At 32.7% G+C, this 19,999-nt stretch overlaps 9 non-coding genes across 9 annotated transcripts; all 9 read left to right on the top strand.

Moving 5' to 3' along the window:
* The first annotated feature begins 731 nt into the window (after window positions 1-731).
* Window positions 732-850, top strand: LOC126266145 (5S ribosomal RNA). The gene has a single exon (XR_007548619.1). It is a non-coding gene; the product is annotated as a 5S ribosomal RNA (ribosomal RNA).
* A 2,087-nt stretch (window positions 851-2,937) lies between these two features.
* On the top strand, window positions 2,938-3,056 carry LOC126266100 (5S ribosomal RNA). Its single transcript, XR_007548575.1, has one exon. It is a non-coding gene; the product is annotated as a 5S ribosomal RNA (ribosomal RNA).
* Window positions 3,057-5,085: 2,029 nt separating this feature from the next.
* LOC126266144 (5S ribosomal RNA) lies at window positions 5,086-5,204 on the top strand. The gene has a single exon (XR_007548618.1). It is a non-coding gene; the product is annotated as a 5S ribosomal RNA (ribosomal RNA).
* A 2,389-nt stretch (window positions 5,205-7,593) lies between these two features.
* Window positions 7,594-7,712, top strand: LOC126266143 (5S ribosomal RNA). The gene has a single exon (XR_007548617.1). It is a non-coding gene; the product is annotated as a 5S ribosomal RNA (ribosomal RNA).
* A 2,090-nt stretch (window positions 7,713-9,802) lies between these two features.
* On the top strand, window positions 9,803-9,921 carry LOC126266099 (5S ribosomal RNA). The gene has a single exon (XR_007548574.1). It is a non-coding gene; the product is annotated as a 5S ribosomal RNA (ribosomal RNA).
* Window positions 9,922-12,185: 2,264 nt separating this feature from the next.
* On the top strand, window positions 12,186-12,304 carry LOC126266141 (5S ribosomal RNA). Its single transcript, XR_007548615.1, has one exon. It is a non-coding gene; the product is annotated as a 5S ribosomal RNA (ribosomal RNA).
* A 2,096-nt stretch (window positions 12,305-14,400) lies between these two features.
* On the top strand, window positions 14,401-14,519 carry LOC126266098 (5S ribosomal RNA). The gene has a single exon (XR_007548573.1). It is a non-coding gene; the product is annotated as a 5S ribosomal RNA (ribosomal RNA).
* Window positions 14,520-16,668: 2,149 nt separating this feature from the next.
* LOC126266097 (5S ribosomal RNA) lies at window positions 16,669-16,787 on the top strand. The gene has a single exon (XR_007548572.1). It is a non-coding gene; the product is annotated as a 5S ribosomal RNA (ribosomal RNA).
* A 2,124-nt stretch (window positions 16,788-18,911) lies between these two features.
* LOC126266087 (5S ribosomal RNA) lies at window positions 18,912-19,030 on the top strand. Its single transcript, XR_007548562.1, has one exon. It is a non-coding gene; the product is annotated as a 5S ribosomal RNA (ribosomal RNA).
* Window positions 19,031-19,999: the final 969 nt, after the last annotated feature.

The raw sequence follows: 19,999 nt of genomic DNA, 5'->3' as shown, positions 1-19,999 counted from the left end.
ACATCGTCGTCGTCTCTATAATTCTCTCTGGTGCGTTTAGTTGATTTCCTATCGACGTTATCGACATTATCGTCACAGACGGTCGGATAGAAAAAGAAAATGGTTTTGCAGTAATGGAATAGCGACGTAACGAACGGCATGGTTGAACGATACCTAATATACTGATCAACGGCAGTAATGAACGTTATTTATAGGTGAGCAGTTACAGTTTCAGGTAGATTTTTACGCATGAATGCTTCATTGAGCAAACAGGTAATCGAGGATACACACGTACCGACGAAAATTTATTGAAACTAACAACAATAAAAACAATAATGAAAATATTAATGTCATTAATAATAATGTCAATAACAATAATAACAACAACAATAGTAATAAGAATAATTAAATAATAATAATAATAATAATAATAATAATAATAATAATAATAATAATAATAATAATAATAATAATAATAATAATAATAATGAAATAATAATAATTAAATAATAATAATAATAATAATTATAATAATTAAATAATAATAATAGTAAAAAGAAGAAGAACAATAAAAATAACAACAATATGAATAATAATGAAAACAATAATTTATTTTAATTATTATACTTACGACAAACTGACTAAAACCCTGCACACTTTATGGTCCTCTGAAATCATCCTGATAACCTTAAAATTGACGTCCAACCGATAATATGCGTTGCTCTTGAACAATTTGAGAATGAAAAACTGTCGGCAACGGCCATACCACGTTGAAAATACCAGTTCTCGTCCGATCACTGAAGTCAAGCAACGTCGGGCGCGGTTAGTACTTGGATGGGTGACCGCTTGGGAATACCGCGTGCTGTTGCCTTTTTGCTGATTTCTCCTTGTATTTTTCTTAATTGATGTAATTTTTAGAAATATTTTATTAACAAAAAAAATATAAAAAGTCGATAAATGGTGGATGCGCGTCATACTTCCATTTTTTGTCGAAAAATTCGTCTAAATAACATTTACATTCGTCTCCATCACGTTTTTATACCTAAACAACAACAACACAAATGGTTTGTGTGAGTATGTCAATGAATGAATGGATGGATGAATGAATGTATGAATGAATGAGTGTGTGAGTGAGCGAGTGAGTGAGAGAATGGGTGAACTCGGATGACCGTTTCTTAATTCAATTTCAACATTTTGAGATTATTTATTTATAATTACAGTCAATTGTCAATTATCGATTATTAATTTTGTCAGTTTCCGAACGGGTTTCAAGCGAAAGCATCCCGTTGCAAATCGACGAATATCGATTTCAGTTAGTAGGTAGACGGACAGACAGATCTCTCGCGCGTCCGCACGTCCACATACGGCCGCCGCCCAGCGTCGACTGCTAGAGACTCTTATTAAATATAAACTATCTCCCATTTTGTCCCTGTACGTTTGCGTTTGCTTTTACGCCCGTCTGTGCTCACATTCGACCGACACCTACATATGAAAATTTATTATTCATTAATATTATTATTATTAAATTAAATTAAATTAAATTAAATTAAATTAAATTAAATTAAATTAAATTAAAACTATTACGTGTAACTGTAATCTATTTATTTTATTTTCTTTGAAAATTTGTGTACATATTAGTCCTGTAATACCGTAAATTTAATACCGGTCCTGCCAACGAATATCTTTTTGTCGGTTCCACTATCAACGGAACGGAAACTGTTGTTGTTGTTGTTGTTGTTGTTGTTGTTGTTTTTTCAACCGGCACCGGTAGATCGGCGGATACATCGTCGAATAGTTTCCTAACGATGCGTCTGCTTGGTTTCAAAATTCTTCTTCTAGGTGTCGGACGATAAGAATCGAGAACGACGACAATCTTTTTAATATGTACTTCCTCTTTTCTTACCGTCTCCACCGCCTGTTTTCCCTTTAGGCTAGAAACCGGCTGAATAGGAGTCAAATCCGAAGGGAATATTGCGATTTCGTTGCTCGTGTTTGTTGTTGTTGTTGTTGTTGTTGTTGTTGTTTCAGATATCGTAATTTTATTAGCGATGACTGGTTCCGGGGAAACAGACAGAGTCGGAGTGGGTGCGTCTGAAGCAGGTACGGTCGTTACTTTAGCGTTCGGTGACATCGATTCGGTCGATGTGCCCATGTCTCGTGTTAATTTTAATTTTTTAACCACACCGCTGTTTGTAAAATTGACATCGTCGTCGTCTCTATAATTCTCTCTGGTGCGTTTAGTTGATTTCCTATCGACGTTATCGACATTATCGTCACAGACGGTCGGATAGAAAAAGAAAATGGTTTTGCAGTAATGGAATAGCGACGTAACGAACGGCATGGTTGAACGATACCTAATATACTGATCAACGGCAGTAATGAACGTTATTTATAGGTGAGCAGTTACAGTTTCAGGTAGATTTTTACGCATGAATGCTTCATTGAGCAAACAGGTAATCGAGGATACACACGTACCGACGAAAATTTATTGAAACTAACAACAATAAAAACAATAATGAAAATATTAATGTCATTAATAATAATGTCAATAACAATAATAACAACAACAATAGTAATAAGAATAATTAAATAATAATAATAATAATAATAATAATAATAATAATAATAATAATAATAATAATAATAATAATAATAATAATAATAATAATAATGAAATAATAATAATTAAATAATAATAATAATAATAATTATAATAATTAAATAATAATAATAGTAATTAAATAATAATAATAATAGTAAAAAGAAGAAGAACAATAAAAATAACAACAATATGAATAATAATGAAAACAATAATTTATTTTAATTATTATACTTACGACAAACTGACTAAAACCCTGCACACTTTATGGTCCTCTGAAATCATCCTGATAACCTTAAAATTGACGTCCAACCGATAATATGCGTTGCTCTTGAACAATTTGAGAATGAAAAACTGTCGGCAACGGCCATACCACGTTGAAAATACCAGTTCTCGTCCAATCACTGAAGTCAAGCAACGTCGGGCGCGGTTAGTACTTGGATGGGTGACCGCTTGGGAATACCGCGTGCTGTTGCCTTTTTGCTGATTTCTCCTTGTATTTTTCTTAATTGATGTAATTTTTAGAAATATTTTATTAACAAAAAAAATATAAAAAGTCGATAAATGGTGGATGCGCGTCATACTTCCATTTTTTGTCGAAAAATTCGTCTAAATAACATTTACATTCGTCTCCATCACGTTTTTATACCTAAACAACAACAACACAAATGGTTTGTGTGAGTATGTCAATGAATGAATGGATGGATGAATGAATGTATGAATGAATGAGTGTGTGAGTGAGCGAGTGAGTGAGAGAATGGGTGAACTCGGATGACCGTTTCTTAATTCAATTTCAACATTTTGAGATTATTTATTTATAATTACAGTCAATTGTCAATTATCGATTATTAATTTTGTCAGTTTCCGAACGGGTTTCAAGCGAAAGCATCCCGTTGCAAATCGACGAATATCGATTTCAGTTAGTAGGTAGACGGACAGACAGATCTCTCGCGCGTCCGCACGTCCACATACGGCCGCCGCCCAGCGTCGACTGCTAGAGACTCTTATTAAATATAAACTATCTCCCATTTTGTCCCTGTACGTTTGCGTTTGCTTTTACGCCCGTCTGTGCTCACATTCGACCGACACCTACATATGAAAATTTATTATTCATTAATATTATTATTATTAAATTAAATTAAATTAAATTAAATTAAATTAAATTAAATTAAATTAAATTAAATTAAATTAAATTAAATTAAATTAAAACTATTACGTGTAACTGTAATCTATTTATTTTATTTTCTTTGAAAATTTGTGTACATATTAGTCCTGTAATACCGTAAATTTAATACCGGTCCTGCCAACGAATATCTTTTTGTCGGTTCCACTATCAACGGAACGGAAACTGTTGTTGTTGTTGTTGTTGTTGTTGTTGTTTTTTCAACCGGCACCGGTAGATCGGCGGATACATCGTCGAATAGTTTCCTAACGATGCGTCTGCTTGGTTTCAAAATTCTTCTTCTAGGTGTCGGACGATAAGAATCGAGAACGACGACAATCTTTTTAATATGTACTTCCTCTTTTCTTACCGTCTCCACCGCCTGTTTTCCCTTTAGGCTAGAAACCGGCTGAATAGGAGTCAAATCCGAAGGGAATATTGCGATTTCGTTGCTCGTGTTTGTTGTTGTTGTTGTTGTTGTTGTTGATGTTTCAGATATTGTAATTTTATTAGCGATGACTGGTTCCGGGGAAACAGACAGAGTCGGAGTGGGTGCGTCTGAAGCAGGTACGGTCGTTACTTTAGCGTTCGGTGACATCGATTCGGTCGATGTGCCCATGTCTCGTGTTAATTTTAATTTTTTAACCACACCGCTGTTTGTAAAATTGACATCGTCGTCGTCTCTATAATTCTCTCTGGTGCGTTTAGTTGATTTCCTATCGACGTTATCGACATTATCGTCACAGACGGTCGGATAGAAAAAGAAAATGGTTTTGCAGTAATGGAATAGCGACGTAACGAACGGCATGGTTGAACGATACCTAATATACTGATCAACGGCAGTAATGAACGTTATTTATAGGTGAGCAGTTACAGTTTCAGGTAGATTTTTACGCATGAATGCTTCATTGAGCAAACAGGTAATCGAGGATACACACGTACCGACGAACATTTATTGAAACTAACAACAATAAAAACAATAATGAAAATATTAATGTCATTAATAATAATGTCAATAACAATAATAACAACAACAATAGTAATAAGAATAATTAAATAATAATAATAATAATAATAATAATAATAATAATGAAATAATAATAATTAAATAATAATAATAGTAATTAAATAATAATAATAATAGTAAAAAGAAGAAGAACAATAAAAATAACAACAATATGAATAATAATGAAAACAATAATTTATTTTAATTATTATACTTACGACAAACTGACTAAAATCCTGCACACTTTATGGTCCTCTGAAATCATCCTGATAACCTTAAAATTGACGTCCAACCGATAATATGCGTTGCTCTTGAACAATTTGAGAACGAAAAACTGTCGGCAACGGCCATACCACGTTGAAAATACCAGTTCTCGTCCGATCACTGAAGTCAAGCAACGTCGGGCGCGGTTAGTACTTGGATGGGTGACCGCTTGGGAATACCGCGTGCTGTTGCCTTTTTGCTGATTTCTCCTTGTATTTTTCTTAGTTGATGTAATTTTTAGAAATATTTTATTAACAAAAAAAATATAAAAAGTCGATAAATGGTGGATGCGCGTCATACTTCCATTTTTTGTCGAAAAATTCGTCTAAATAACATTTACATTCGTCTCCGTCACGTTTTTATACCTAAACAACAACAACACAAATGGTTTGTGTGAGTATGTCAATGAATGAATGGATGGATGAATGAATGTATGAATGAATGAGTGTGTGAGTGAGCGAGTGAGTGAGAGAATGGGTGAACTCGGATGACCGTTTCTTAATTCAATTTCAACATTTTGAGATTATTTATTTATAATTACAGTCAATTGTCAATTATCGATTATTAATTTTGTCAGTTTCCGAACGGGTTTCAAGCGAAAGCATCCCGTTGCAAATCGACGAATATCGATTTCAGTTAGTAGGTAGACGGACAGACAGATCTCTCGCGCGTCCGCACGTCCACATACGGCCGCCGCCCAGCGTCGACTGCTAGAGACTCTTATTAAATATAAACTATCTCCCATTTTGTCCGTGTACGTTTGCGTTTGCTTTTACGCCCGTCTGTGCTCACATTCGACCGACACCTACATATGAAAATTTATTATTCATTAATATTATTATTATTAAATTAAATTAAATTAAATTAAATTAAATTAAATTAAATTAAATTAAATTAAATTAAATTAAATTAAATTAAATTAAATTAAATTAAATTAAATTAAATTAAATTAAATTAAATTAAATTAAATTAAATTAAATTAAATTAAATTAAATTAAATTAAATTAAATTAAATTAAATTAAATTAAATTAAATTAAATTAAATTAAATTAAATTAAATTAAATTAAATTAAATTAAATTAAATTAAATTAAATTAAATTAAATTAAATTAAATTAAATTAAATTAAATTAAATTAAATTAAATTAAATTAAATTAAATTAAATTAAATTAAATTAAATTAAATTAAATTAAATTAAATTAAATTAAATTAAATTAATTTAAATTAAATTAAAACTATTACGTGTAACTGTAATCTATTTATTTTATTTTCTTTGAAAATTTGTGTACATATTAGTCCTGTAATACCGTAAATTTAATACCGGTCCTGCCAACGAATATCTTTTTGTCGGTTCCACTATCAACGGAACGGAAACTGTTGTTGTTGTTGTTGTTGTTGTTGTTGTTTTTTCAACCGGCACCGGTAGATCGGCGGATACATCGTCGAATAGTTTCCTAACGATGCGTCTGCTTGGTTTCAAAATTCTTCTTCTAGGTGTCGGACGATAAGAATCGAGAACGACAACATTCTTTTTAATATGTACTTCCTCTTTTCTTACCGTCTCCACCGCCTGTTTTCCCTTTAGGCTAGAAACCGGCTGAATAGGAGTCAAATCCGAAGGGAATATTGCGATTTCGTTGCTCGTGTTTGTTGTTGTTGTTGTTGTTGTTGTTGATGTTTCAGATATTGTAATTTTATTAGCGATGACTGGTTCCGGGGAAACAGACAGAGTCGGAGTGGGTGCGTCTGAAGCAGGTGCGGTCGTTACTTTAGCGTTCGGTGACATCGATTCGGTCGATGTGCCCATGTCTCGTGTTAATTTTAATTTTTTAACCACACCGCTGTTTGTAAAATTGACATCGTCGTCGTCTCTATAATTCTCTCTGGTGCGTTTAGTTGATTTCCTATCGACGTTATCGACATTATCGTCACAGACGGTCGGATAGAAAAAGAAAATGGTTTTGCAGTAATGGAATAGCGACGTAACGAACGGCATGGTTGAACGATACCTAATATACTGATCAACGGCAGTAATGAACGTTATTTATAGGTGAGCAGTTACAGTTTCAGGTAGATTTTTACGCATGAATGCTTCATTGAGCAAACAGGTAATCGAGGATACACACGTACCGACGAAAATTTATTGAAACTAACAACAATAAAAACAATAATGAAAATATTAATGTCATTAATAATAATGTCAATAACAATAATAACAACAACAATAGTAATAAGAATAATTAAATAATAATAATAATAATAATAATAATAATAATAATAATAATAATAATAATAATGAAATAATAATAATTAAATAATAATAATAATAATAATTATAATAATTAAATAATAATAATAGTAATTAAATAATAATAATAATAGTAAAAAGAAGAAGAACAATAAAAATAACAACAATATGAATAATAATGAAAACAATAATTTATTTTAATTATTATACTTACGACAAACTGACTAAAACCCTGCACACTTTATGGTCCTCTGAAATCATCCTGATAACCTTAAAATTGACGTCCAACCGATAATATGCGTTGCTCTTGAACAATTTGAGAATGAAAAACTGTCGGCAACGGCCATACCACGTTGAAAATACCAGTTCTCGTCCGATCACTGAAGTCAAGCAACGTCGGGCGCGGTTAGTACTTGGATGGGTGACCGCTTGGGAATACCGCGTGCTGTTGCCTTTTTGCTGATTTCTCCTTGTATTTTTCTTAATTGATGTAATTTTTAGAAATATTTTATTAACAAAAAAAATATAAAAAGTCGATAAATGGTGGATGCGCGTCATACTTCCATTTTTTGTCGAAAAATTCGTCTAAATAACATTTACATTCGTCTCCATCACGTTTTTATACCTAAACAACAACAACACAAATGGTTTGTGTGAGTATGTCAATGAATGAATGGATGGATGAATGAATGTATGAATGAATGAGTGTGTGAGTGAGCGAGTGAGTGAGAGAATGGGTGAACTCGGATGACCGTTTCTTAATTCAATTTCAACATTTTGAGATTATTTATTTATAATTACAGTCAATTGTCAATTATCGATTATTAATTTTGTCAGTTTCCGAACGGGTTTCAAGCGAAAGCATCCCGTTGCAAATCGACGAATATCGATTTCAGTTAGTAGGTAGACGGACAGACAGATCTCTCGCGCGTCCGCACGTCCACATACGGCCGCCGCCCAGCGTCGACTGCTAGAGACTCTTATTAAATATAAACTATCTCCCATTTTGTCCCTGTACGTTTGCGTTTGCTTTTACGCCCGTCTGTGCTCACATTCGACCGACACCTACATATGAAAATTTATTATTCATTAATATTATTATTATTAAATTAAATTAAATTAAATTAAATTAAATTAAATTAAATTAAATTAAATTAAAACTATTACGTGTAACTGTAATCTATTTATTTTATTTTCTTTGAAAATTTGTGTACATATTAGTCCTGTAATACCGTAAATTTAATACCGGTCCTGCCAACGAATATCTTTTTGTCGGTTCCACTATCAACGGAACGGAAACTGTTGTTGTTGTTGTTGTTGTTGTTGTTGTTGTTTTTTCAACCGGCACCGGTAGATCGGCGGATACATCGTCGAATAGTTTCCTAACGATGCGTCTGCTTGGTTTCAAAATTCTTCTTCTAGGTGTCGGACGATAAGAATCGAGAACGACGACAATCTTTTTAATATGTACTTCCTCTTTTCTTACCGTCTCCACCGCCTGTTTTCCCTTTAGGCTAGAAACCGGCTGAATAGGAGTCAAATCCGAAGGGAATATTGCGATTTCGTTGCTCGTGTTTGTTGTTGTTGTTGTTGTTGTTGTTGTTGTTGTTTCAGATATCGTAATTTTATTAGCGATGACTGGTTCCGGGGAAACAGACAGAGTCGGAGTGGGTGCGTCTGAAGCAGGTACGGTCGTTACTTTAGCGTTCGGTGACATCGATTCGGTCGATGTGCCCATGTCTCGTGTTAATTTTAATTTTTTAACCACACCGCTGTTTGTAAAATTGACATCGTCGTCGTCTCTATAATTCTCTCTGGTGCGTTTAGTTGATTTCCTATCGACGTTATCGACATTATCGTCACAGACGGTCGGATAGAAAAAGAAAATGGTTTTGCAGTAATGGAATAGCGACGTAACGAACGGCATGGTTGAACGATACCTAATATACTGATCAACGGCAGTAATGAACGTTATTTATAGGTGAGCAGTTACAGTTTCAGGTAGATTTTTACGCATGAATGCTTCATTGAGCAAACAGGTAATCGAGGATACACACGTACCGACGAAAATTTATTGAAACTAACAACAATAAAAACAATAATGAAAATATTAATGTCATTAATAATAATGTCAATAACAATAATAACAACAACAATAGTAATAAGAATAATTAAATAATAATAATAATAATAATAATAATAATAATAATAATAATAATAATAATAATAATAATAATAATAATAATAATAATAATAATGAAATAATAATAATTAAATAATAATAATAATAATAATTATAATAATTAAATAATAATAATAGTAATTAAATAATAATAATAATAGTAAAAAGAAGAAGAACAATAAAAATAACAACAATATGAATAATAATGAAAACAATAATTTATTTTAATTATTATACTTACGACAAACTGACTAAAACCCTGCACACTTTATGGTCCTCTGAAATCATCCTGATAACCTTAAAATTGACGTCCAACCGATAATATGCGTTGCTCTTGAACAATTTGAGAATGAAAAACTGTCGGCAACGGCCATACCACGTTGAAAATACCAGTTCTCGTCCAATCACTGAAGTCAAGCAACGTCGGGCGCGGTTAGTACTTGGATGGGTGACCGCTTGGGAATACCGCGTGCTGTTGCCTTTTTGCTGATTTCTCCTTGTATTTTTCTTAATTGATGTAATTTTTAGAAATATTTTATTAACAAAAAAAATATAAAAAGTCGATAAATGGTGGATGCGCGTCATACTTCCATTTTTTGTCGAAAAATTCGTCTAAATAACATTTACATTCGTCTCCATCACGTTTTTATACCTAAACAACAACAACACAAATGGTTTGTGTGAGTATGTCAATGAATGAATGGATGGATGAATGAATGTATGAATGAATGAGTGTGTGAGTGAGCGAGTGAGTGAGAGAATGGGTGAACTCGGATGACCGTTTCTTAATTCAATTTCAACATTTTGAGATTATTTATTTATAATTACAGTCAATTGTCAATTATCGATTATTAATTTTGTCAGTTTCCGAACGGGTTTCAAGCGAAAGCATCCCGTTGCAAATCGACGAATATCGATTTCAGTTAGTAGGTAGACGGACAGACAGATCTCTCGCGCGTCCGCACGTCCACATACGGCCGCCGCCCAGCGTCGACTGCTAGAGACTCTTATTAAATATAAACTATCTCCCATTTTGTCCCTGTACGTTTGCGTTTGCTTTTACGCCCGTCTGTGCTCACATTCGACCGACACCTACATATGAAAATTTATTATTCATTAATATTATTATTATTAAATTAAATTAAATTAAATTAAATTAAATTAAATTAAATTAAATTAAATTAAATTAAATTAAATTAAATTAAATTAAATTAAATTAAATTAAATTAAATTAAATTAAATTAAATTAAATTAAATTAAATTAAATTAAATTAAATTAAATTAAATTAAATTAAATTAAATTAAATTAAATTAAATTAAATTAAATTAAATTAAATTAAATTAAATTAAATTAATTTAAATTAAATTAAAACTATTACGTGTAACTGTAATCTATTTATTTTATTTTCTTTGAAAATTTGTGTACATATTAGTCCTGTAATACCGTAAATTTAATACCGGTCCTGCCAACGAATATCTTTTTGTCGGTTCCACTATCAACGGAACGGAAACTGTTGTTGTTGTTGTTGTTGTTGTTGTTGTTGTTGTTGTTGTTGTTGTTGTTTTTTCAACCGGCACCGGTAGATCGGCGGATACATCGTCGAATAGTTTCCTAACGATGCGTCTGCTTGGTTTCAAAATTCTTCTTCTAGGTGTCGGACGATAAGAATCGAGAACGACGACAATCTTTTTAATATGTACTTCCTCTTTTCTTACCGTCTCCACCGCCTGTTTTCCCTTTAGGCTAGAAACCGGCTGAATAGGAGTCAAATCCGAAGGGAATATTGCGATTTCGTTGCTCGTGTTTGTTGTTGTTGTTGTTGTTGTTGTTGTTGTTGTTTCAGATATCGTAATTTTATTAGCGATGACTGGTTCCGGGGAAACAGACAGAGTCGGAGTGGGTGCGTCTGAAGCAGGTACGGTCGTTACTTTAGCGTTCGGTGACATCGATTCGGTCGATGTGCCCATGTCTCGTGTTAATTTTAATTTTTTAACCACACCGCTGTTTGTAAAATTGACATCGTCGTCGTCTCTATAATTCTCTCTGGTGCGTTTAGTTGATTTCCTATCGACGTTATCGACATTATCGTCACAGACGGTCGGATAGAAAAAGAAAATGGTTTTGCAGTAATGGAATAGCGACGTAACGAACGGCATGGTTGAACGATACCTAATATACTGATCAACGGCAGTAATGAACGTTATTTATAGGTGAGCAGTTACAGTTTCAGGTAGATTTTTACGCATGAATGCTTCATTGAGCAAACAGGTAATCGAGGATACACACGTACCGACGAAAATTTATTGAAACTAACAACAATAAAAACAATAATGAAAATATTAATGTCATTAATAATAATGTCAATAACAATAATAACAACAACAATAGTAATAAGAATAATTAAATAATAATAATAATAATAATAATAATAATAATAATAATAATAATAATAATAATAATAATAATAATAATAATAATAATGAAATAATAATAATTAAATAATAATAATAATAATAATTAAAATAATTAAATAATAATAATAGTAAAAAGAAGAAGAACAATAAAAATAACAACAATATGAATAATAATGAAAACAATAATTTATTTTAATTATTATACTTACGACAAACTGACTAAAACCCTGCACACTTTATGGTCCTCTGAAATCATCCTGATAACCTTAAAATTGACGTCCAACCGATAATATGCGTTGCTCTTGAACAATTTGAGAATGAAAAACTGTCGGCAACGGCCATACCACGTTGAAAATACCAGTTCTCGTCCGATCACTGAAGTCAAGCAACGTCGGGCGCGGTTAGTACTTGGATGGGTGACCGCTTGGGAATACCGCGTGCTGTTGCCTTTTTGCTGATTTCTCCTTGTATTTTTCTTAATTGATGTAATTTTTAGAAATATTTTATTAACAAAAAAAATATAAAAAGTCGATAAATGGTGGATGCGCGTCATACTTCCATTTTTTGTCGAAAAATTCGTCTAAATAACATTTACATTCGTCTCCATCACGTTTTTATACCTAAACAACAACAACACAAATGGTTTGTGTGAGTATGTCAATGAATGAATGGATGGATGAATGAATGTATGAATGAATGAGTGTGTGAGTGAGCGAGTGAGTGAGAGAATGGGTGAACTCGGATGACCGTTTCTTAATTCAATTTCAACATTTTGAGATTATTTATTTATAATTACAGTCAATTGTCAATTATCGATTATTAATTTTGTCAGTTTCCGAACGGGTTTCAAGCGAAAGCATCCCGTTGCAAATCGACGAATATCGATTTCAGTTAGTAGGTAGACGGACAGACAGATCTCTCGCGCGTCCGCACGTCCACATACGGCCGCCGCCCAGCGTCGACTGCTAGAGACTCTTATTAAATATAAACTATCTCCCATTTTGTCCCTGTACGTTTGCGTTTGCTTTTACGCCCGTCTGTGCTCACATTCGACCGACACCTACATATGAAAATTTATTATTCATTAATATTATTATTATTAAATTAAATTAAATTAAATTAAATTAAATTAAATTAAATTAAATTAAATTAAAACTATTACGTGTAACTGTAATCTATTTATTTTATTTTCTTTGAAAATTTGTGTACATATTAGTCCTGTAATACCGTAAATTTAATACCGGTCCTGCCAACGAATATCTTTTTGTCGGTTCCACTATCAACGGAACGGAAACTGTTGTTGTTGTTGTTGTTGTTGTTGTTGTTGTTTTTTCAACCGGCACCGGTAGATCGGCGGATACATCGTCGAATAGTTTCCTAACGATGCGTCTGCTTGGTTTCAAAATTCTTCTTCTAGGTGTCGGACGATAAGAATCGAGAACGACGACAATCTTTTTAATATGTACTTCCTCTTTTCTTACCGTCTCCACCGCCTGTTTTCCCTTTAGGCTAGAAACCGGCTGAATAGGAGACAAATCCGAAGGGAATATTGCGATTTCGTTGCTCGTGTTTGTTGTTGTTGTTGTTGTTGTTGTTGTTGTTTCAGATATCGTAATTTTATTAGCGATGACTGGTTCCGGGGAAACAGACAGAGTCGGAGTGGGTGCGTCTGAAGCAGGTACGGTCGTTACTTTAGCGTTCGGTGACATCGATTCGGTCGATGTGCCCATGTCTCGTGTTAATTTTAATTTTTTAACCACACCGCTGTTTGTAAAATTGACATCGTCGTCGTCTCTATAATTCTCTCTGGTGCGTTTAGTTGATTTCCTATCGACGTTATCGACATTATCGTCACAGACGGTCGGATAGAAAAAGAAAATGGTTTTGCAGTAATGGAATAGCGACGTAACGAACGGCATGGTTGAACGATACCTAATATACTGATCAACGGCAGTAATGAACGTTATTTATAGGTGAGCAGTTACAGTTTCAGGTAGATTTTTACGCATGAATGCTTCATTGAGCAAACAGGTAATCGAGGATACACACGTACCGACGAAAATTTATTGAAACTAACAACAATAAAAACAATAATGAAAATATTAATGTCATTAATAATAATGTCAATAACAATAATAACAACAACAATAGTAATAAGAATAATTAAATAATAATAATAATAATAATAATAATAATAATAATAATAATAATAATAATAATAATAATAATAATAATAATAATAATAATAATAATAATAATGAAATAATAATAATTAAATAATAATAATAATAATAATTATAATAATTAAATAATAATAATAGTAATTAAATAATAATAATAATAGTAAAAAGAAGAAGAACAATAAAAATAACAACAATATGAATAATAATGAAAACAATAATTTATTTTAATTATTATACTTACGACAAACTGACTAAAACCCTGCACACTTTATGGTCCTCTGAAATCATCCTGATAACCTTAAAATTGACGTCCAACCGATAATATGCGTTGCTCTTGAACAATTTGAGAATGAAAAACTGTCGGCAACGGCCATACCACGTTGAAAATACCAGTTCTCGTCCAATCACTGAAGTCAAGCAACGTCGGGCGCGGTTAGTACTTGGATGGGTGACCGCTTGGGAATACCGCGTGCTGTTGCCTTTTTGCTGATTTCTCCTTGTATTTTTCTTAATTGATGTAATTTTTAGAAATATTTTATTAACAAAAAAAATATAAAAAGTCGATAAATGGTGGATGCGCGTCATACTTCCATTTTTTGTCGAAAAATTCGTCTAAATAACATTTACATTCGTCTCCATCACGTTTTTATACCTAAACAACAACAACACAAATGGTTTGTGTGAGTATGTCAATGAATGAATGGATGGATGAATGAATGTATGAATGAATGAGTGTGTGAGTGAGCGAGTGAGTGAGAGAATGGGTGAACTCGGATGACCGTTTCTTAATTCAATTTCAACATTTTGAGATTATTTATTTATAATTACAGTCAATTGTCAATTATCGATTATTAATTTTGTCAGTTTCCGAACGGGTTTCAAGCGAAAGCATCCCGTTGCAAATCGACGAATATCGATTTCAGTTAGTAGGTAGACGGACAGACAGATCTCTCGCGCGTCCGCACGTCCACATACGGCCGCCGCCCAGCGTCGACTGCTAGAGACTCTTATTAAATATAAACTATCTCCCATTTTGTCCCTGTACGTTTGCGTTTGCTTTTACGCCCGTCTGTGCTCACATTCGACCGACACCTACATATGAAAATTTATTATTCATTAATATTATTATTATTAAATTAAATTAAATTAAATTAAATTAAATTAAATTAAATTAAATTAAATTAAATTAAATTAAATTAAATTAAATTAAATTAAATTAAAACTATTACGTGTAACTGTAATCTATTTATTTTATTTTCTTTGAAAATTTGTGTACATATTAGTCCTGTAATACCGTAAATTTAATACCGGTCCTGCCAACGAATATCTTTTTGTCGGTTCCACTATCAACGGAACGGAAACTGTTGTTGTTGTTGTTGTTGTTGTTGTTGTTGTTGTTTTTTCAACCGGCACCGGTAGATCGGCGGATACATCGTCGAATAGTTTCCTAACGATGCGTCTGCTTGGTTTCAAAATTCTTCTTCTAGGTGTCGGACGATAAGAATCGAGAACGACGACAATCTTTTTAATATGTACTTCCTCTTTTCTTACCGTCTCCACCGCCTGTTTTCCCTTTAGGCTAGAAACCGGCTGAATAGGAGTCAAATCCGAAGGGAATATTGCGATTTCGTTGCTCGTGTTTGTTGTTGTTGTTGTTGTTGTTGTTGTTGTTTCAGATATCGTAATTTTATTAGCGATGACTGGTTCCGGGGAAACAGACAGAGTCGGAGTGGGTGCGTCTGAAGCAGGTACGGTCGTTACTTTAGCGTTCGGTGACATCGATTCGGTCGATGTGCCCATGTCTCGTGTTAATTTTAATTTTTTAACCACACCGCTGTTTGTAAAATTGACATCGTCGTCGTCTCTATAATTCTCTCTGGTGCGTTTAGTTGATTTCCTATCGACGTTATCGACATTATCGTCACAGACGGTCGGATAGAAAAAGAAAATGGTTTTGCAGTAATGGAATAGCGACGTAACGAACGGCATGGTTGAACGATACCTAATATACTGATCAACGGCAGTAATGAACGTTATTTATAGGTGAGCAGTTACAGTTTCAGGTAGATTTTTACGCATGAATGCTTCATTGAGCAAACAGGTAATCGAGGATACACACGTACCGACGAAAATTTATTGAAACTAACAACAATAAAAACAATAATGAAAATATTAATGTCATTAATAATAATGTCAATAACAATAATAACAACAACAATAGTAATAAGAATAATTAAATAATAATAATAATAATAATAATAATAATAATAATAATAATAATAATAATAATAATAATAATAATAATAATAATAATAATAATAATAATAATAATAATAATAATAATGAAATAATAATAATTAAATAATAATAATAATAATAATTATAATAATTAAATAATAATAATAGTAATTAAATAATAATAATAATAGTAAAAAGAAGAAGAACAATAAAAATAACAACAATATGAATAATAATGAAAACAATAATTTATTTTAATTATTATACTTACGACAAACTGACTAAAACCCTGCACACTTTATGGTCCTCTGAAATCATCCTGATAACCTTAAAATTGACGTCCAACCGATAATATGCGTTGCTCTTGAACAATTTGAGAATGAAAAACTGTCGGCAACGGCCATACCACGTTGAAAATACCAGTTCTCGTCCAATCACTGAAGTCAAGCAACGTCGGGCGCGGTTAGTACTTGGATGGGTGACCGCTTGGGAATACCGCGTGCTGTTGCCTTTTTGCTGATTTCTCCTTGTATTTTTCTTAATTGATGTAATTTTTAGAAATATTTTATTAACAAAAAAAATATAAAAAGTCGATAAATGGTGGATGCGCGTCATACTTCCATTTTTTGTCGAAAAATTCGTCTAAATAACATTTACATTCGTCTCCATCACGTTTTTATACCTAAACAACAACAACACAAATGGTTTGTGTGAGTATGTCAATGAATGAATGGATGGATGAATGAATGTATGAATGAATGAGTGTGTGAGTGAGCGAGTGAGTGAGAGAATGGGTGAACTCGGATGACCGTTTCTTAATTCAATTTCAACATTTTGAGATTATTTATTTATAATTACAGTCAATTGTCAATTATCGATTATTAATTTTGTCAGTTTCCGAACGGGTTTCAAGCGAAAGCATCCCGTTGCAAATCGACGAATATCGATTTCAGTTAGTAGGTAGACGGACAGACAGATCTCTCGCGCGTCCGCACGTCCACATACGGCCGCCGCCCAGCGTCGACTGCTAGAGACTCTTATTAAATATAAACCATCTCCCATTTTGTCCCTGTACGTTTGCGTTTGCTTTTACGCCCGTCTGTGCTCACATTCGACCGACACCTACATATGAAAATTTATTATTCATTAATATTATTATTATTAAATTAAATTAAATTAAATTAAATTAAATTAAATTAAATTAAATTAAATTAAATTAAATTAAATTAAATTAAATTAAATTAAATTAAATTAATTTAAATTAAATTAAAACTATTACGTGTAACTGTAATCTATTTATTTTATTTTCTTTGAAAATTTGTGTACATATTAGTCCTGTAATACCGTAAATTTAATACCGGTCCTGCCAACGAATATCTTTTTGTCGGTTCCACTATCAACGGAACGGAAACTGTTGTTGTTGTTGTTGTTGTTGTTGTTGTTGTTGTTTTTTCAACCGGCACCGGTAGATCGGCGGATACATCGTCGAATAGTTTCCTAACGATGCGTCTGCTTGGTTTCAAAATTCTTCTTCTAGGTGTCGGACGATAAGAATCGAGAACGACGACATTCTTTTTAATATGTACTTCCTCTTTTCTTACCGTCTCCACCGCCTGTTTTCCCTTTAGGCTAGAAACCGGCTGAATAGGAGTCAAATCCGAAGGGAATATTGCGATTTCGTTGCTCGTGTTTGTTGTTGTTGTTGTTGTTGTTGTTGATGTTTCAGATATTGTAATTTTATTAGCGATGACTGGTTCCGGGGAAACAGACAGAGTCGGAGTGGGTGCGTCTGAAGCAGGTACGGTCGTTACTTTAGCGTTCGGTGACATCGATTCGGTCGATGTGCCCATGTCTCGTGTTAATTTTAATTTTTTAACCACACCGCTGTTTGTAAAATTGACATCGTCGTCATCTCTATAATTCTCTCTGGTGCGTTTAGTTGATTTCCTATCGACGTTATCGACATTATCGTCACAGACGGTCGGATAGAAAAAGAAAATGGTTTTGCAGTAATGGAATAGCGACGTAACGAACGGCATGGTTGAACGATACCTAATATACTGATCAACGGCAGTAATGAACGTTATTTATAGGTGAGCAGTTACAGTTTCAGGTAGATTTTTACGCATGAATGCTTCATTGAGCAAACAGGTAATCGAGGATACACACGTACCGACGAAAATTTATTGAAACTAACAACAATAAAAACAATAATGAAAATATTAATGTCATTAATAATAATGTCAATAACAATAATAACAACAACAATAGTAATAAGAATAATTAAATAATAATAATAATAATAATAATAATAATAATAATAATAATAATAATAATAATAATAATAATGAAATAATAATAATTAAATAATAATAATAATAATAATTATAATAATTAAATAATAATAATAGTAATTAAATAATAATAATAATAGTAAAAAGAAGAAGAACAATAAAAATAACAACAATATGAATAATAATGAAAACAATAATTTATTTTAATTATTATACTTACGACAAACTGACTAAAACCCTGCACACTTTATGGTCCTCTGAAATCATCCTGATAACCTTAAAATTGACGTCCAACCGATAATATGCGTTGCTCTTGAACAATTTGAGAATGAAAAACTGTCGGCAACGGTCATACCACGTTGAAAATACCAGTTCTCGTCCGATCACTGAAGTCAAGCAACGTCGGGCGCGGTTAGTACTTGGATGGGTGACCGCTTGGGAATACCGCGTGCTGTTGCCTTTTTGCTGATTTCTCCTTGTATTTTTCTTAATTGATGTAATTTTTAGAAATATTTTATTAACAAAAAAAATATAAAAAGTCGATAAATGGTGGATGCGCGTCATACTTCCATTTTTTGTCGAAAAATTCGTCTAAATAACATTTACATTCGTCTCCATCACGTTTTTATACCTAAACAACAACAACACAAATGGTTTGTGTGAGTATGTCAATGAATGAATGGATGGATGAATGAATGTATGAATGAATGAGTGTGTGAGTGAGCGAGTGAGTGAGAGAATGGGTGAACTCGGATGACCGTTTCTTAATTCAATTTCAACATTTTGAGATTATTTATTTATAATTACAGTCAATTGTCAATTATCGATTATTAATTTTGTCAGTTTCCGAACGGGTTTCAAGCGAAAGCATCCCGTTGCAAATCGACGAATATCGATTTCAGTTAGTAGGTAGACGGACAGACAGATCTCTCGCGCGTCCGCACGTCCACATACGGCCGCCGCCCAGCGTCGACTGCTAGAGACTCTTATTAAATATAAACTATCTCCCATTTTGTCCCTGTACGTTTGCGTTTGCTTTTACGCCCGTCTGTGCTCACATTCGACCGACACCTACATATGAAAATTTATTATTCATTAATATTATTATTATTAAATTAAATTAAATTAAATTAAATTAAATTAAATTAAATTAAATTAAAACTATTACGTGTAACTGTAATCTATTTATTTTATTTTCTTTGAAAATTTGTGTACATATTAGTCCTGTAATACCGTAAATTTAATACCGGTCCTGCCAACGAATATCTTTTTGTCGGTTCCACTATCAACGGAACGGAAACTGTTGTTGTTGTTGTTGTTGTTGTTGTTGTTGTTTTTTCAACCGGCACCGGTAGATCGGCGGATACATCGTCGAATAGTTTCCTAACGATGCGTCTGCTTGGTTTCAAAATTCTTCTTCTAGGTGTCG

This window comes from Aethina tumida, chromosome 6, assembly GCF_024364675.1.
Source record: "Aethina tumida isolate Nest 87 chromosome 6, icAetTumi1.1, whole genome shotgun sequence".
Lineage (NCBI taxonomy): Eukaryota > Metazoa > Arthropoda > Insecta > Coleoptera > Nitidulidae > Aethina > Aethina tumida.
Note: the sequence above shows the minus strand (reverse complement) of the source record. Positions and strands in the feature narration are given on the sequence as shown.